Source organism: Megalobrama amblycephala, linkage group LG18 (assembly GCF_018812025.1).
Source record: "Megalobrama amblycephala isolate DHTTF-2021 linkage group LG18, ASM1881202v1, whole genome shotgun sequence".
NCBI classification, from domain to species: domain Eukaryota; kingdom Metazoa; phylum Chordata; class Actinopteri; order Cypriniformes; family Xenocyprididae; genus Megalobrama; species Megalobrama amblycephala.
In genome coordinates this window covers 39402917-39418552 of record NC_063061.1, presented here as the reverse complement: position 1 = coordinate 39418552, position 15636 = coordinate 39402917, and the positions used below count along the sequence as shown (strand labels likewise).

At 37.9% G+C, this 15636-nt stretch overlaps 1 long non-coding RNA gene across 6 annotated transcripts in view; it reads left to right on the top strand.

Annotated features, from left to right (window-relative positions):
• The window catches only part of LOC125253075, a 32630-nt gene extending 23661 nt beyond the window's left edge, over positions 1-8969 (top strand). For all 6 annotated transcript variants that reach the window (XR_007181352.1, XR_007181350.1, XR_007181354.1 and 3 more), the window contains one exon: positions 8275-8969. This is a non-coding gene — a long non-coding RNA (uncharacterized LOC125253075). The remainder of the gene's footprint in view (positions 1-8274) is intronic.
• The last annotated feature ends 6667 nt before the right edge of the window (positions 8970-15636 follow it).

Sequence of the window (15636 nt, the reverse complement as noted above, 5' to 3'; positions counted from 1 at the left end):
ATGCCAATAAAGAACCTTTATTTTTAGTGTACTTTGAGAACTTTAGATCAGGGTTATTATAACCATATAAAATGTGTTACTTTTAATTAAATTGTAAAATTTTTTATTTTAATTAAAAATAACTAATTTCCTCACCTTCATGTTGTTATAAATCTTGCATGACATTCTCTCTCTTCCACGAAAGATAAAAGATGAAACTGATGAAACATCAACTAACAACACCCTAGAAACTGGACAAAACACCATAGCAACCACCTAGTAATGTTAGAACACTACATCAACTGTCTAGCAACACCCTAGAAACCGGACAAAACACCCTAGCAATCACCTAGTAATGTTAGAACACCACATCAACTGTCTAGCAACACCCTAAAATCCAGCCAAAACACTCTAGCAGCCACTTAGAATTGTTAGAACACCACATCAACTTCCTAGCAACACCCTAGAAACCAGACAAAACACCCTAGCAACCACCTAGTAATGTTAGAACACCACATCACCTGTCTAGCTACACCCTAGAAACTGGACAAAACACCAAAGCAGCCACCTAGTAATGTTAGAACACCACATCAACTGTCTAGCAACACCCTAAAATCCAGCCAAAACACTCTAGCAGCCACTTAGAATTGTTAGAACACCTCATCAACTGCCTAGCAACACCCTAGAAACCGGCCAAAACACCCTAGCAGCCACCTAGTAATGTTAGAACACGACATCAACTATCTAGCAACACCCTAAAAATTGGCCAAAACACTCTAGCAGCCACTTAGAATGGTTAAGAACACCACATCAGCTGCCTAGCAACACCCTAGAAACTGGACAAAACACCATAGCAACCACCTAGTAATGTTAGAACACCACATCAACTGCCTAGCAACACCCTAGAAACAGGACAAAACACACTAGCAGCCACCTAGTAATGTTAGAACACCATATCAACTGTCTAGCAACACCCTAGAAACCAGACAAAACACCCTAGCAACCACCTAGTAATGTTAGAACACCATATCAACTGTCTAGCAACACCCTAGAAACCAGACAAAACACCCTAGCAACCACCTAGTAATGTTAGAACACCACATCAACTGTCTAGCAACACCCTAGAAACTGGACAAAACACCATAGCAACCACCTAGTAATGTTAGAACACGACATCAACTATCTAGCAACACCCTAAAAATCGGCCAAAACACTCTAGCAGCCACTTAGAATTGTTAAGAACACCACATCAGCTGCCTAGCAACACCCTAGAAACCGGCCAAAACACTGTAGCAGCCACCTAGTAATGTTAGACCACCACATCAGCTGCCTAGCAACACCCTAGAAACCAGCCAAATGTATCAGAACACCAGAACAACTTCCTAGCAACACCCTAGAGACCACCCAGAACACCGTAGCAATCTTTAATATTGTTTCGAGTTTTCACACTGCAGATTTGCCTTTAAATACATTATTAAATTATTAAATTAAACTTTTAAGGACATCAGTGTAATTAAACTCACGTTACATGAGCAATCAGCGATAAACTGTTCCTTTAAATGAGTCTGTAAATAAACTGAATTGAATGCCAGTCTGTTCAAGTTAATCAAACTTATAAAAGCTCAATATCTTTTCCTGATGATCAGGTGAATTCACTGTCCTTCACTGCATCAGTCTTCATTAGAGCTGGAGGTCAGTGAATCAAATCCCGCCGAATGTGTCCTTGATCCTGATCTACAAATCATTCAGTGGATGTTCATGAATGACCCTGATTTCCCATCATTCATCTTCAGTCTTCAGATCAGCTCTAGCACACTTCTCTTTGCATTTCCGCAGTATGTGTACTACACATTCTGCATATTGTGCATGAGATACTGTATCCCACAATGCAGTGTGCTCAACGTCCAATTCCAGTGTGATGATGGATGAATCAAAGGTTTTTGTCCAAAAGATATTTTTGCACAAAAATAAATTAAAAGTGCAACATATTAATTTCCTTGATGATAACTGAACAGGATTCATGAAACATTATAACATCACGTTGAACTGTTTATTGTCACATACTGCATACTATTTCACACTATTTTGTTTGAGTAGGCAAATAGTGTGTACTATGCAGTACACTAGTGTTTCTGAGTGCTGACCAGGGTTATTATTGTTAAAGGGGCTGTATGTAGAATTCAGAAACCTTGTTATTAGCGACACTGGTGGCCGTTAAGTGAACTGCAGCAGCAACTTACTGCGTGTGCTTTTCCTGATAATTTACTCAGGTCAAAATTACAGTTTCAGTGCAGCTTCAAAGAGCTTTAAACGATACCAGACGAGGAATAAGAGTCTTATCTAGCGAAACGATCAGTCATTTTCGAAAAAAATAAAACTGTATATGCTTTATAAACACAAAATATCGCCTTGAACATATTTCCCATTTGAGCATTCTTCAAAACGCTTATGCTGAATGTCCTAAACTTTCCCTATTCTACTTACGGAACGAAGGCGGTGGAGGTGTTTATAAAAAACACCATGACACTGCTGAGTGCGACGGTTATATGAATATGAGAATATGTGCTGCGCGTTTTCCTCTCAATAACAAAATAAACACAACAAAAATGACAGCGGTGAGAAAGCATCTGATCGTAGCCATGTGGATGTTTGCAGCACCTCATCATATCAACAGATCGTTTGATAAAGTATATTTGAGACGATAGAATGGATCTGACTATGTCAGACTAGTTTGAAGTAATCGCTTTTCTTTGCAAGAAGAGAGGCTCTCGGGAGCGCGCGTGACCGTCACTTCCTTTTGATTTTCCCGGCAAAACCGCCCCGAGTCCTTCACATAAAAATCAGTCTACAGGCTTTCATAGACAACCTAGGAAGTCGTTGAAGGTCTCGTTCTGCATGTCCTGAAGCGTCTGATCAATATTGAATACATTTCCAGTGAATACAGTGTGTTTGTGCGCAGTGCATCTGTTCACAGTTTGTCATTAAATCAGTCATGTGATCAGAATATGTGATGAATCTGTTGATGTCCAGCATCGGTGTCATTGATCGCACGTCATTTCAGTGATTTATGTTGCTCTGACTGAAGTAAATTCACCATGTTTCTCTTTCTGCTGGTGGTATTTTCAGACACTGACAGTGAAATGGATTAAAGCAGGTTTGCTGACAGTGAACATATCAAATGTGCCGCGTGTGATTGTAGAGCGCAACATTCGCAGGGCTTATGAATGCGCTGCGTCTCTCTCTCTCTCTCTCTTGATCACCTGCTTTGTCTGAAGTGAGTCACCTTGCAAATATATGAATAGTAAATGCAGGGAAAGTAATCTGCTTCCTGACGGCTACACGGCTGCATTTGCATAGCTGCCAGCATCTCCTCGTGAACCGCTGCCGCTTCGGCCCGCTGCGACCGGAATCCACAATAACGCGCGCGCAGCAGATGCCAGACGCTTCTTTCCCTTCACCGCCCTGTGTGCGTGTTTATTAGTGATAGTTTGCGTGCATTTGTCTTCAGAAATGAGAAAATATTTACATTTATGCATTTAGCAGACGCTTTTAAAGCAACTTACAAACAGCAATTTGTTACTGTGCCAACAATCATTTTCATTTTTTTATTATTATCCTATTTTTAATGCAACAATTATAAAATATTCATAGTAGTACACAATGCCAAAGACATAACGGCACTATGGGAACATTTAGAGAGGCCCTCATGACTATTAAAACTATTTAGTCTGTGATTATTGGTTAAAGCTGGTCACGTGATCAGCATGATGAAGCTGGCCAATAATGAGTCGGCGTTCTGACGTAGAACCTGGAAGCGCTGGATGTAAACAACATATGAGAATGACACAGAAGAGAAGAGATTGTTGAATAAAGTCGTTATTTTTGTTTTGTTTTTGCACACAAAAAGTATTCTCGTCTCTTCATAACATTAAAGTTGATCCACTGCAGTCACATGACTGTTTTAATGATGTCTTTAGTTCCTTTCTGGACCTTGAAAGTGTTGATTATATTGCTGTCTATGGACGAATCTCTCGGATTTCATCAAAAATATCTTAATTTGCGTTCTGAAGATGAACGAATGTCTTACGGGTGTGGAACGAGTAATTAATGACAGAAATTTCATTTTTGTGTGAACTAACCCTTTAATATCTCCTGATGTTCTAGATAAAAGATGTTTTCTCAGTGTCTGATTGGTGAAGCCAATGTGATGTCATCAGTCACATGACATTTACGGCTCAGCTTATTGGCTCTAAAATTTCCATGAGCAAAAATGATCTGAAGGATCTGAATCAGAATCGTTCTACATTCCTTCTGAATCATGTTCATTTATATCTGTGCAGAAGATAAAGCAATTAGAGAAACATCATCATAATTGAATTTGGATCAATAATATGACTGATCATGGGAGATAAAACCTTCTAAACAGTCGTCACACGTGAGCGTTGAGCTTCACCCAGACTGATCTGAGATCAGCTGCTCCAGTTCATTGAATAATGAATATGTTGATTTTTCTTTCATAAATCACAGGACAATCTGTGCACTGAAAGCCATTCGTCATTTTCCCATCACCCGCACACAAAGACTCATTATAATAATCAGATAGACACGTTCTGTGTGTCTCTCCATCCACGTCTCAATCTCTTTCTGCTTCTGCTGTGATGGAGGACCATGAGGATTTGTGTCATCATGTCGAATGGTTTTTCAAATGTACTGAGAAAGAAGGAGGTCATTTAAATGCAGGAACACTTGTGTGAAAGCGTTTCTCTCTCAAAACGTTCTTCCTGTAACGTTAATAGAACGTTCCTTCATAGTGATCTTTAAAGGGTTAGTTCACCCAAAAATGAAAATTCTGTCATTAATTACTCACCCTCATATCGTTCCACACCCGTGAGACCTTCGTTCATCTTCAGAACACAAATTAAGATATTTTTGATGAAATCGGATGACTCATTGAGGCCTGCATAGCCAGCAAGATAATCAACACTTTCAGATGTCCAGAAAGGTACTAAAGACATATTTAAATCAGTCATGTGACTGCAGTGGTTCAACTTAAAATTATAAAGCGACAAGAATATTTTTTGTACACCAAAAAAAAAACTAAATAACGACTTTTCAACAGTATCTAGTGATGGGCGATTTCAAAACACTGCTTCATGAAGCTTCAAAGCTTAACGAATCAGTGGTTCAGAGCACAGAAGTCATGTGATTTCAGTAAACGATGCTTCGTTACGTCATAAGTGTTTCGAAACTTCAATAGTTCACGTGTTGGATATGCGCTCTGAACCACTGATTCAAAACAAAAGATTCGTAAAGCTTCATGAATCAGTGTTTTGAAATCAGCCATCACTAGATATTGTTCAATAAAGTCGCTATTTAGTTTTTTTGGTGCACAAAAATTATTCTCGTCACTTTATAACATTAAGGTTGAACCACTGTAGTCACATGACTGTTTTAAATGTGTCTTTAGTAGCTTTCTGGGCATTGAAAGTGTTGATTATCTTGCTGTTAATGGAGGGCATTGGATTTCATCAAAAATATCTTAATTTGTGTTCTGAAGATGAATGAAGGTCTTACAGGTGTGGAACGACATGAGGGTGAGGAATTAATGACAGAATTTTCATTTTTGGGTGAACTAATGTTCTCAAAAGTTTACGCTATCCATCATTCATGGAATGTTTTTACCTGAAACGTTTAGTTGGACGTTTATCTAACGTTTTTTAACCCTTTAACTGTCACCCCCACTTTTTTTTTTAGACAAGAAAATGCACTATCCAAACTTAAATGGTTGTAGTTCTAGAATACTTTGGAGTATAGACATAAGGCTGATCTTGTTTTAAAGATGAAATTTGGCAGATTATTGTAGATGTGAAATAACTTATGTAAGTGAAACAGAAAAAAAGTTATAGAAGTTTAAGTTTATGAAAATTTAAAATGTAAAAATATAATATTTTATATTTTATATAAAATATATATTTTACAAAACAAGTTTTACTCTAAAGCTGCAAGGAAATCAAAGCCAAAAATCTGAACAAGTTGTGTTCCAAATTTCAGGTTGATATCTCAAAAAATGAGCTTTCAGTAAGATTTAGTTTGGGCGCAGTACCACACTTTTTCACTAGATGACAACCAAGCTCCATTACTGACCATATAAGGGCGCCTCCATTTCCATATATGGTTTGAGTGATCTGAACCATATATTTCCGTTATTTTCATACTATTTATGAAGTAGAGATCCTATATAGAAGTAGTATGGGAAGTTTGGCAGAATTTGATATGAATTCAGCCTCTAATAAACATAAAAATAACATGTATGTGGGTTATAGATCGCCGCCACAATCATAAATGTATTTTTTTTTTCTATTAAAAACATTTTCAGACCTTTTTTTCTCAAAAAAATTGAATGGATGTTATCTTTTGAATTCTTGGCATGAAAACAAACATGTTTCAACCAATCTTTAATGATTTTTCATGTTCATCGCTATTTCAAAATAAAGGTCTGAACATGCCTTATGAGTATGAAAATATGCTTGTTGCAAATTGATAAATTACTGCTCCTCTGTAATTTATTTTGAAAATCAAAAAATGTTACCACTTGTTTCAGAATGTTCAAAAGTAACGTTCCCGTAATGTTTGAAGAATAATACAATGGAATGTTTCCTTAATTAGATTAGTTCACTTTCAAATTAAAATGTCCTGATAATTTACTCTCCTCCATGTCATCCAAGATGTTCATGTCTTTCTTTCTTCAATGGAAAAGAAATGAAGGTTTTTGATGAAAACATTCCAGGATTATTCTCCATATAGTGGACTTCAATGGATCCCAAACGGTTGAAGGTCCAAATGTCAGTTTGCAGCGATAAGGATCTTATCTAGAGAAACCATTGCTCATTTTCTAAAAAAAAAAAATTAACCATAAATGCTCATCTTGAACTAGCTCTCTAATACACTTAGCAGCGTCTACACTGCTGGAATTCAAATAGAGAAGAAGAAGAAGAGAGCTAGTTCAAGACGAGCATTTATGGTTAAAACGTATAAAATATTTAATTTTTTTTAGAAAATGAACGATGGTTTCTCTAGATTAGACTCTTATTCCTCGTCTGGGATCATGTAGAGCTCTTTGAAGCTGCACTGAAACTGACATTTGGACCTTCAACCCGTTGAACCCCAGTGAAGTCCACTATATGGAGAAAAATCCTGGAATGTTTTCCTCAAAAACCTTCATTTCTTTTCCACTGAAGAAAGAAAGACATGAACATCTCAGATGACATGAGGGTGAGTAAATTATCAGGATATTTTAATTTGAAAATGAACTAATCCTTTAACATTCATATAACCTACAAAAAAAAAAAAAAAAAACGTTTGGACGTTTTGAATGTTCAGAGAGCTGAGAAGTCCCTCACGTGAGCACATCTTCACATTAAAGGTCATTAGAAAAGTTTATAACATCAGCCCAGTTAAAGTGTTTCTCGGGTTTTTCACGACTCTCAGTCTCCGGATTGAACAGAGACGCACGTTTCAGAAGGATTCTGGGATGCGTCTGGTTTCACAGACGGCCGCTTCCACTTTCTGTCAAAATACATCAAAACGCCTCGAGCACAAAGTCGTGGTTTTCATTGAAAAGATTTTAAATTGCATTCAAATTACACAGCAGGAGCCTCTTGTTGTGGGTTTTGTAATTTCTTTTTGATTTGCGTCTCACAGATTGTCAAAGCGCGAGTCCCTCTCCAAAATCACCTGTCGTCAAAAGACCAAAACAGTCCCGAAGGCTCGTTCTAATCTTCCTGTTGATTCTTCATCATGATTCATTTTTAAGAGCCCATTACAGATCCTCCAGTAGCTCTTAAACGAATGAAACGCCACAATGTTTTTATCTTTCTTTCTGTCTCTCGCTTCAGTCAGAATTTACAATGAGAAGAAAATGATCCAGGCATGTTTGTTCAGCTACAGTAACCGGTGATGTTTACGTCCGTCAGCGTTCATAACTGAAGATCTAACGTCTAATGATCATAATTTAATGTGGTCAGATCGAAGATCTCACGTCAGTAAATGAATCTTGATTTAAGAATGTTCAGATATTTGTGCTTGAAAACAAGACAGAAATGCAGTTGAATCAATAATATTACTGAAAATTAAGAGTCTTTTAAACCCCAACTGAGAAAGCTGCCAGTTTTTGATGTTTCATGACAGGTTCTGGTTTTTGCTTCTTTAAACACAGAGATTCTCATGCACATCCGTTTGGTTCTACCTGGAATCTTCCAGTCTAAACGTGATGAAGTATTTCTTCTGCATTTACAGATGGGTCGGTGTTTCTGCTGTGTGTGTGTGATCTGGAGCGGATGCTGATGGATGGACTATCCGTGGCTCTCTGTTGATTCAGCAGTTGGATTCAGCACTTTCCAGGAAAAACACCTCCTCTTCAGGATGGATGAAACCTCGGCTTCATGAGCGGCTCTACAGCAGGACCATCAATCCATCATTATAAGATGTTTAAATGTGCCGCATGCAAATGGAGCGAGTGTTTGATGTGCAGAGTTTAACAGCGTCACACAGGAAGTGACACTCATATATTCATACATGCTAATTCTCATCATTCGGACCTGATACAGTTTTTTTTAATTGCTTATGCACTAAAAGTGAGGCTGAACTGAACCTTCAAAGCAAGTCTGCAAAACTGCAAATGCATCACGTGCTTTAAAATTAGTTTGCATTTGTAAAGCAAACTTTTTTGCAAAACTCTAAACACAGTTCTCTACTGTAGACACATACAGCTTGTGTTTTATTTGGGAAACACTGACATTTAAATATCACAATCATTTACTGATGACCTACAGCCAATCATCAAGTGCGAAAACACTTGACTTGATCACTTAGAAATCAACAAACACATGTGAGTGTGCGTCCTGTAAACTGATCTGACCGCTAAAATACTCTGTGTCCCAGTCACATGACCACCATGACGGAGGTCGCATGAATAAATTTGGATTCTCTTGCTTTTTTTCTTGTTGAAACCCAGTCCCACGGCGAGACCCGCAGACCCGCCCTCAGCAGGACCATCTGAGTGTTTGACGTGTGTTTGTCTGTTTTTAGCCGCTCTGGAGGAGAACCTGGCAGCGCGCGGCCCGGAGCGGCTGGGTTTTCCCGGTGCAGCCTGTCCTGGTCTCCCAAATTAATCAGATTTACCGCGCCGGCCATATGTCGAGGCAGCATGTAACCTGCCCACCCTGATCCCAGATCAGCTCATCCTGAACGCAACAAACATCTCAGGTCAGCACAGAACAACCGCTGATGGATCCAGCTATTCGGATGCTGTCGGATCTTCACTGGGTAAAGGTTCTTCAGTGGTTAGGATCAGAAATATGTTATAAAATGTTATGAAAATGTTCTCTGAATGTTCAAAACGTCATTTTTTTTTAAACATTATGGGAATGTTTCTTTTGAATGTTCTCTGAACAACTTAGCATTTAAAAAACTAAAACATTTCAGGGAAAAACCTTCCATGAACGATGAATAAATCATGTTTTTGTGCGTATTGTATGGTATTATTTGTAATGTTATTATATGCAAGTGTGAACACGAGAATAGAGGTCTGCTACCCGACCCAAGCCCGACGGGTCCCAAAGAACTTGCGGGTTTCGGGTCAGGTTAAGGTTTCACGAATAGATTCGGGTTCGGGTTAAACTATAACAGTACCAGTTGGGTTCACGTTGGGTCAAATGATCTCGGGTATGGGTCGGGTTTGGGCCTCAGTTTAAAAATGAAAATTCTGTCATTAATTACTCTCCCTCATGTCGTTCCACACCCGTAAGACCTTCGTTCATCTTCAGAACACAAATTAAGATATTTTTGATGAAATCCGAGGGCTCAGTGAGGCCTGAGCAATGACATTTCCTCTCTCAAGATCCATTAATGTACTAAAAACATATTTAAATCAGGTCATGTGAGTACAGTGGTTCAATATTAATATTATAAAGCCACGAGAATATTTTTGGTGCGCCAAAAAAACAAAATAACGACTTACATAGTGATGGATGATCATGAAGCTTCGGAGCGTTATGAATCTTTTGTGTCGAATCAGCGGTTCGGAGCGCCAAAGTCACGTGATTTCAGCCGTTTGGCGGTTTGACACGCGATCCGAATCATGATTCAACACAAATGATTCATAACGCTCCGAAGCTTCATGAAGCAGTGTTTAGAAGATTAACGAAGGACTTTACGGGTGTGGAACGGCATGAGGGTGAGTAATTAATGACATTATTTTCATTTTTGGGTGAACTAATGCTTTCGAGAATTAACTCTGAACAATCATTCTATTAACGTTACTGGGAGAACGTTTGTTCATAACTTTGAGAGAACCTTGCCAGCACGTTTCCTGTTAGCTATAGGCTCTTCTTATCAAGAAACATGTTTTGCTGGATATGATTCTTCAGGGTTTAAAATGTGATCACTCATTTATCCTCATTAAATCAAGTCCAAACTGAATCTGAAAACTTTTGTATTTCTGTGTTTTGGATGAAATCTTCTGGATTTCTGTTAATGGATTAAACCTGGTAAACTGTGTTAAATTGAGCTACTGCACTCTTATTGAGGATTATCAAATAAAAATATTAATTAGGCATATTAGTGTAAGCTTTTTGAACTGCGAGAGGCGTTACACTTTCTTTGTAGACTGAATACGGAAGGCGATCTGGCAGAAGATTTCACATTTTAAAGTTAAGTATTCCTTTAAACTGTATTTTTATAAATATATATCATCCGTGGAAGTCCTATAGGACTATAAAATTTTCATCCAATCATTACATTCGTTCCGAATGTAATAATATGATGTCCTACCTGCCTTTCAGCATGTTTCCCTCGCGCAGACGTCACACGTCAACAGCGCGTTCCACGCTAGAGTTTATACAGACAAAAACAAACCTTTTACAGTTCCTACCGAATCAAAACAACGAGCTTATGCTGCGTTCACGGCATAACGTCTGTAATTAAGAGACGACAACGCGTGACGACTTGGAGCTGTTCTCTTCCTCAGGCTCGGAATTATGCGTTTCCATGTCAACAGTATCAACACCGAGATGAATCTGCAGCAGTCCGGTACAAACGTTCATTATAAGACCTTATGTAGCCCCGCCCCTTTTCAGCGTTGCGCTCGTTGTCTTTTGACTTCCGGTTTGTATTTCCACAGCGATATTACATTTATGAATGAACTGCTCCTTTTAAAATCTCCCCGACCTACTGACATTTGTTAAGACATCTGCTTTAAACATAACAATGCTCATGATAACTTGCATTAACTCTACAACAAGTAAATCCACTTAACTAATTATTCTTTGACAGCGATGCCATAGAAATGTACAGAGCTACCGCAAAACGGAAGTTCAAAGACAATTTTATAAAGATGGCGGCGCGCTTGTTTCTCTGGTAAATAAGGTCTATAGAGGGTATGCATCGACGTCACTTTCCCGCCGAAAACGCGTTCCCTCAGTTGGACTGAGTGGTAAAAGAACCTGCTGCGTGACTGGATATAATAGGGTAAACTGCGAAAACGCGAGTAAAACTAACGAATTACACTAAAGGTTGGGCTCAAAAGTGTTCCTTACAACTTGTCAAATAAACCTAATCCATGGATATTGACATGCAGCCAGGAGTCGTGTTTCCTGATATTTATATGTGCCTGATTTGACGGTGGGGAAATACATAAAGCAAATCTGACTGTGAACGCTTTATATAACTACAATATAGGTAGGTTTAAATCCGCGTAATCACTTATATCAATGTTATATCGTCATATTGTCCAGCCCTAAAACATATATAGTTTTATAGTATAGTTTTTGTCAGTGTTGTTTATTTAAAAACACCCAATTATGCAGAATATAAGATGGTAAATATTTAATTAATGAGTTGTCAACATAATATATAACAATACAATATATACGGTATGATTTTACCTCAAAATCCAACAATTTGACACAAAATGATAACTGCAAATCCATGTTTCTCTGCTGGAGTCCAGCTGTTTCTGTGAATTGCAGTAATCCATTTGCTTTTTTTTTCTGTAGCTTTCGCAAGTTTTTAAATATATACCTCAGGTTTTGTGTCAAAGCTATTTATACAGTCAGTCGCAAAGCTCTTTCCCGTTTTGGACGTGTTTTGTGTGTTTTTCGCGACATTCACGCTGAAAACCAATGCTGCCGCTCAGTCTTTTGCCACTCAGTGGCCGTGACCGCAGTCGTAACGGTCGACGGTGACGTCACGTGCATACCCTCTATTATAGTAATGTTATGTTCTTTGAGACATGAGGTAACGGTAGTTTAACGCCTTCGACGGTTTGGGAGGAGGCGTGGCTTTGGTGACGCTCTGTTGTGATTTGAAAGCTAGCGCGAAAATGCATATTTGTCAGTCATACATGAATTTACAGGTGAGTTTTCTGTAATAACTCTACTGATAAACTGAGCGTGTTTTAAATGCACCATAACCAGGTTTATATGTTTATCATAAATCCATTTTATTTCAATCTCATACATTTTAAGTTTGCTTGATCCACTGCTAGTCATATTTTAACCATTTTTACTTTTTTAACTGAAATTGTGTTTACAATGAACAGATTTATGTTGATTCCAAGCAATTTGATTAAATGTATTATTTCAATAAATTCCAATAGATGCAAATAAGGATTAGTTCTCTTTTGAATTAAAATTTCCTGATAATTTACTCTCCTCCATGTCATCCAAGATGTTCATGTCTTTCTTTCTTCAGTGGAAAAGAAATGAAGGTTTTTGAGGAAAACATTCCAGGATTTTTCTCCATATAGTGGACTTCACTGGGGTTCAACGGGTTGAAGGTCCAAATGTCAGTTTCAGTGCAGCTTCAAAGAGCTCTACATGATCCCAGACGAGGAATAAGAGTCTTATCTAGAGAAACCATCGGACATTTTCTAAAAAAAATAAACATTATATACTTTTTAACCACAAATGCTCGTCTTGCACTGCTCTGTGATGCTCCACGCATGACGTAATCATGTTGGAAAGGTCACGCGTGACTGACGTAGGTGGAAATACTGCGGTAGATCGAAAAAACTCCATCAAAAACTTCAAAATCGTCCAACATTGTTGTTTTTCCTTTTTTTTGTAAAGGCTGTTTGACTTAGTCTTTGCACATTCTCTTTGTAAACACTGGATCGGTACTTCCGCCTACGTCACGCTCACGCATGACCTTTCCAACATCATTACGTCATGCGTGGAGCATCACAGAGCAGTGCAAGACGAGCATTTGTGGTTAAAAAGTATATATATTTTTTTTTTTTTTTAGTAAATGTCCGATGGTTTCTCTAGATAAGACTCTTATTCCTCGTCTGGGATCATGTAGAGCTCTTTGAAGCTGCACTGAAACTGACATTTGGACCTTCAACCCGTTGAACCCCAGTGAAGTCCACTATATGGAGAAAAATCCTGGAATGTTTTCCTCAAAAACCTTCATTTCTTTTCCACTGAAGAAAGAAAGACATGAACATCTCAGATGACATGAGGGTGAGTAAATTATCAGGAAACTTTTATTCTGAAGTGAACTAATCATTTATTAATAAATAATTTTTTATGCAAAAATCTCTATTTATGACTGACAAATATGCATCACATTAAATTTATCAGTTTGATCACATTAAAACTGTAATCAAAATGGATGGAATTTGTATATGCAACATTGAAATCCTTCTCACTCAATCTGCAGAAGTAGAACAGGTTGTGATGGTTTCAGCAGATGAGGTGATGTCGACTGCGCTGCACTTTAAGACGTCGCTAAACGTGTGAAAGGCATTTAATGAGGTGCAACTGAGTCCTGAGGGGAAATACTACGGTAAGTCATCACCTCACAAGGCTGCTGTCTATTACACCTGCCTTTGTGTCCAAATATTTACCTGAAACATGATGCGGTGAAGTCGAGCAGGTAATGAAGATTTAGAGCTCACCTGAGACGCAACAGAAACGTCTTTTATTCTCTTTCGTCAATATGAGTTTGTTTTATTTTGATGTTTCTCTCAAGGGTTTTGCTTGGAATAGAACACTAGCTCACTACACACTACACAGTGGACACTGGATAATGTCTGCTATTTTTTTTTTAAATATATATATATATATATATATATATATATATATATATTTTTTTTTTTTTTTTTTGTGATTATGTTTCATCAAATGACCTCATCATGATGCACATGAGTGCCATGAATTAAATTCAGTAATTTTTGCATTTTTAATCCAATTTTGTATAAAATTATAGTTGATTATAAAGACTTTTTTTTTTTTTTGCAAAAGAACAAAAACATCAAGAGAGTCAATTTAGATCTCATGTTGAGTTTAAGTGCACTTTACTAGAGGGTTTTTACTTTTGAGTTTGAGTTTACTGACATATTCTTCATGCACTTCATAATTGCGTTTACATTTATGCATTTGGCAACATGTATGCATTTTATCGATTCACGCATTCCTTGGGAATTAAACTCATAACCATCCGTGTCGTCCATTATGTTTAATGACATTTGGAGTAAAACTGAAGAACAGCACAAGTCACATATTCCAACACTTTCCATGTCAATGATTTATGATTGTGTCATGCTTTATTGGTGTTCTGTGTCAGTCAGGCTCATTGAGTTATGATTTATGAATTAGTGGTTAAGAGCAGCTAAAAATCTAATTAACCGTTGTGTCAAGTAGCCACAGATAGAAATCCAGAGAGAAGGAATGGGCGAAAACAAGCGTGCCGTCTTTCATAAATACTGCTGGAGAGGAGAAATACTGCTTTTTACTGGAATATGCGTCGATTAGTTCTTGAACAGCTTGGCGTTAAAGTTCATATGCGTTCATTCTGTCCATCTGTAACATCTGCCATCCTCACAAACACTAGATAAAGCATTAGTTCACTTCAGAATTAAAATTTCCTGATAATTTACTCTCCTCCATGTCATCCAAGATGTTCATGTCTTTCTTTCTTCAGTGGAAAAGAAATGAAGGTTTTTGAGGAAAACATTCCAGGATTTTTCTCCATATAGTGGACTTCACTGGGGTTCAACGGGTTGAAGGTCCAAATGTCAGTTTCAGTGCAGCTTCAAAGAGCTCTACATGATCCCAGACGAGGAATAAGAGAAAGCATCGGACATTTTCTGAAAAAAATAAAAATATTTATACTTTTTAACCACAAATGCTCATCTTGCACTGCTCTGTGATGCTCCACGCATGACGTAATCATGTTGTAAAGGTCACTCTTTGAAGCTGCACTGAAACTGACATTTGGACCTTCAACCCGTTAAACCCCAGTGAAGTCCACTATATGGAGAAAAATCCTGGAATGTTTTCCTCAAAAACCTTCATTTCTTTTCCACTGAAGAAAGAAAGACATGAACATCTTGGATGACATGGAGGAGAGTAAATTATTAGAACATTTTAATTTGAAAGTGAACTAATCCTTTAATTCTTCCCAGCTAAAATGGAACGTTCTGGCAAGGTTCTCTCAAAGTTATGAACAAACGTTCTTCTAATAACGTTCTCAAAATGTGATGACATGGTGCGAGGGCGGGGCAATCTGTCACTCACATTAGATCCACCAATAACAAACAGCAATTCGCCACGGAGAAATATCAAGCCCCGCCCTACATTTGTTCTTGTTCGAGAC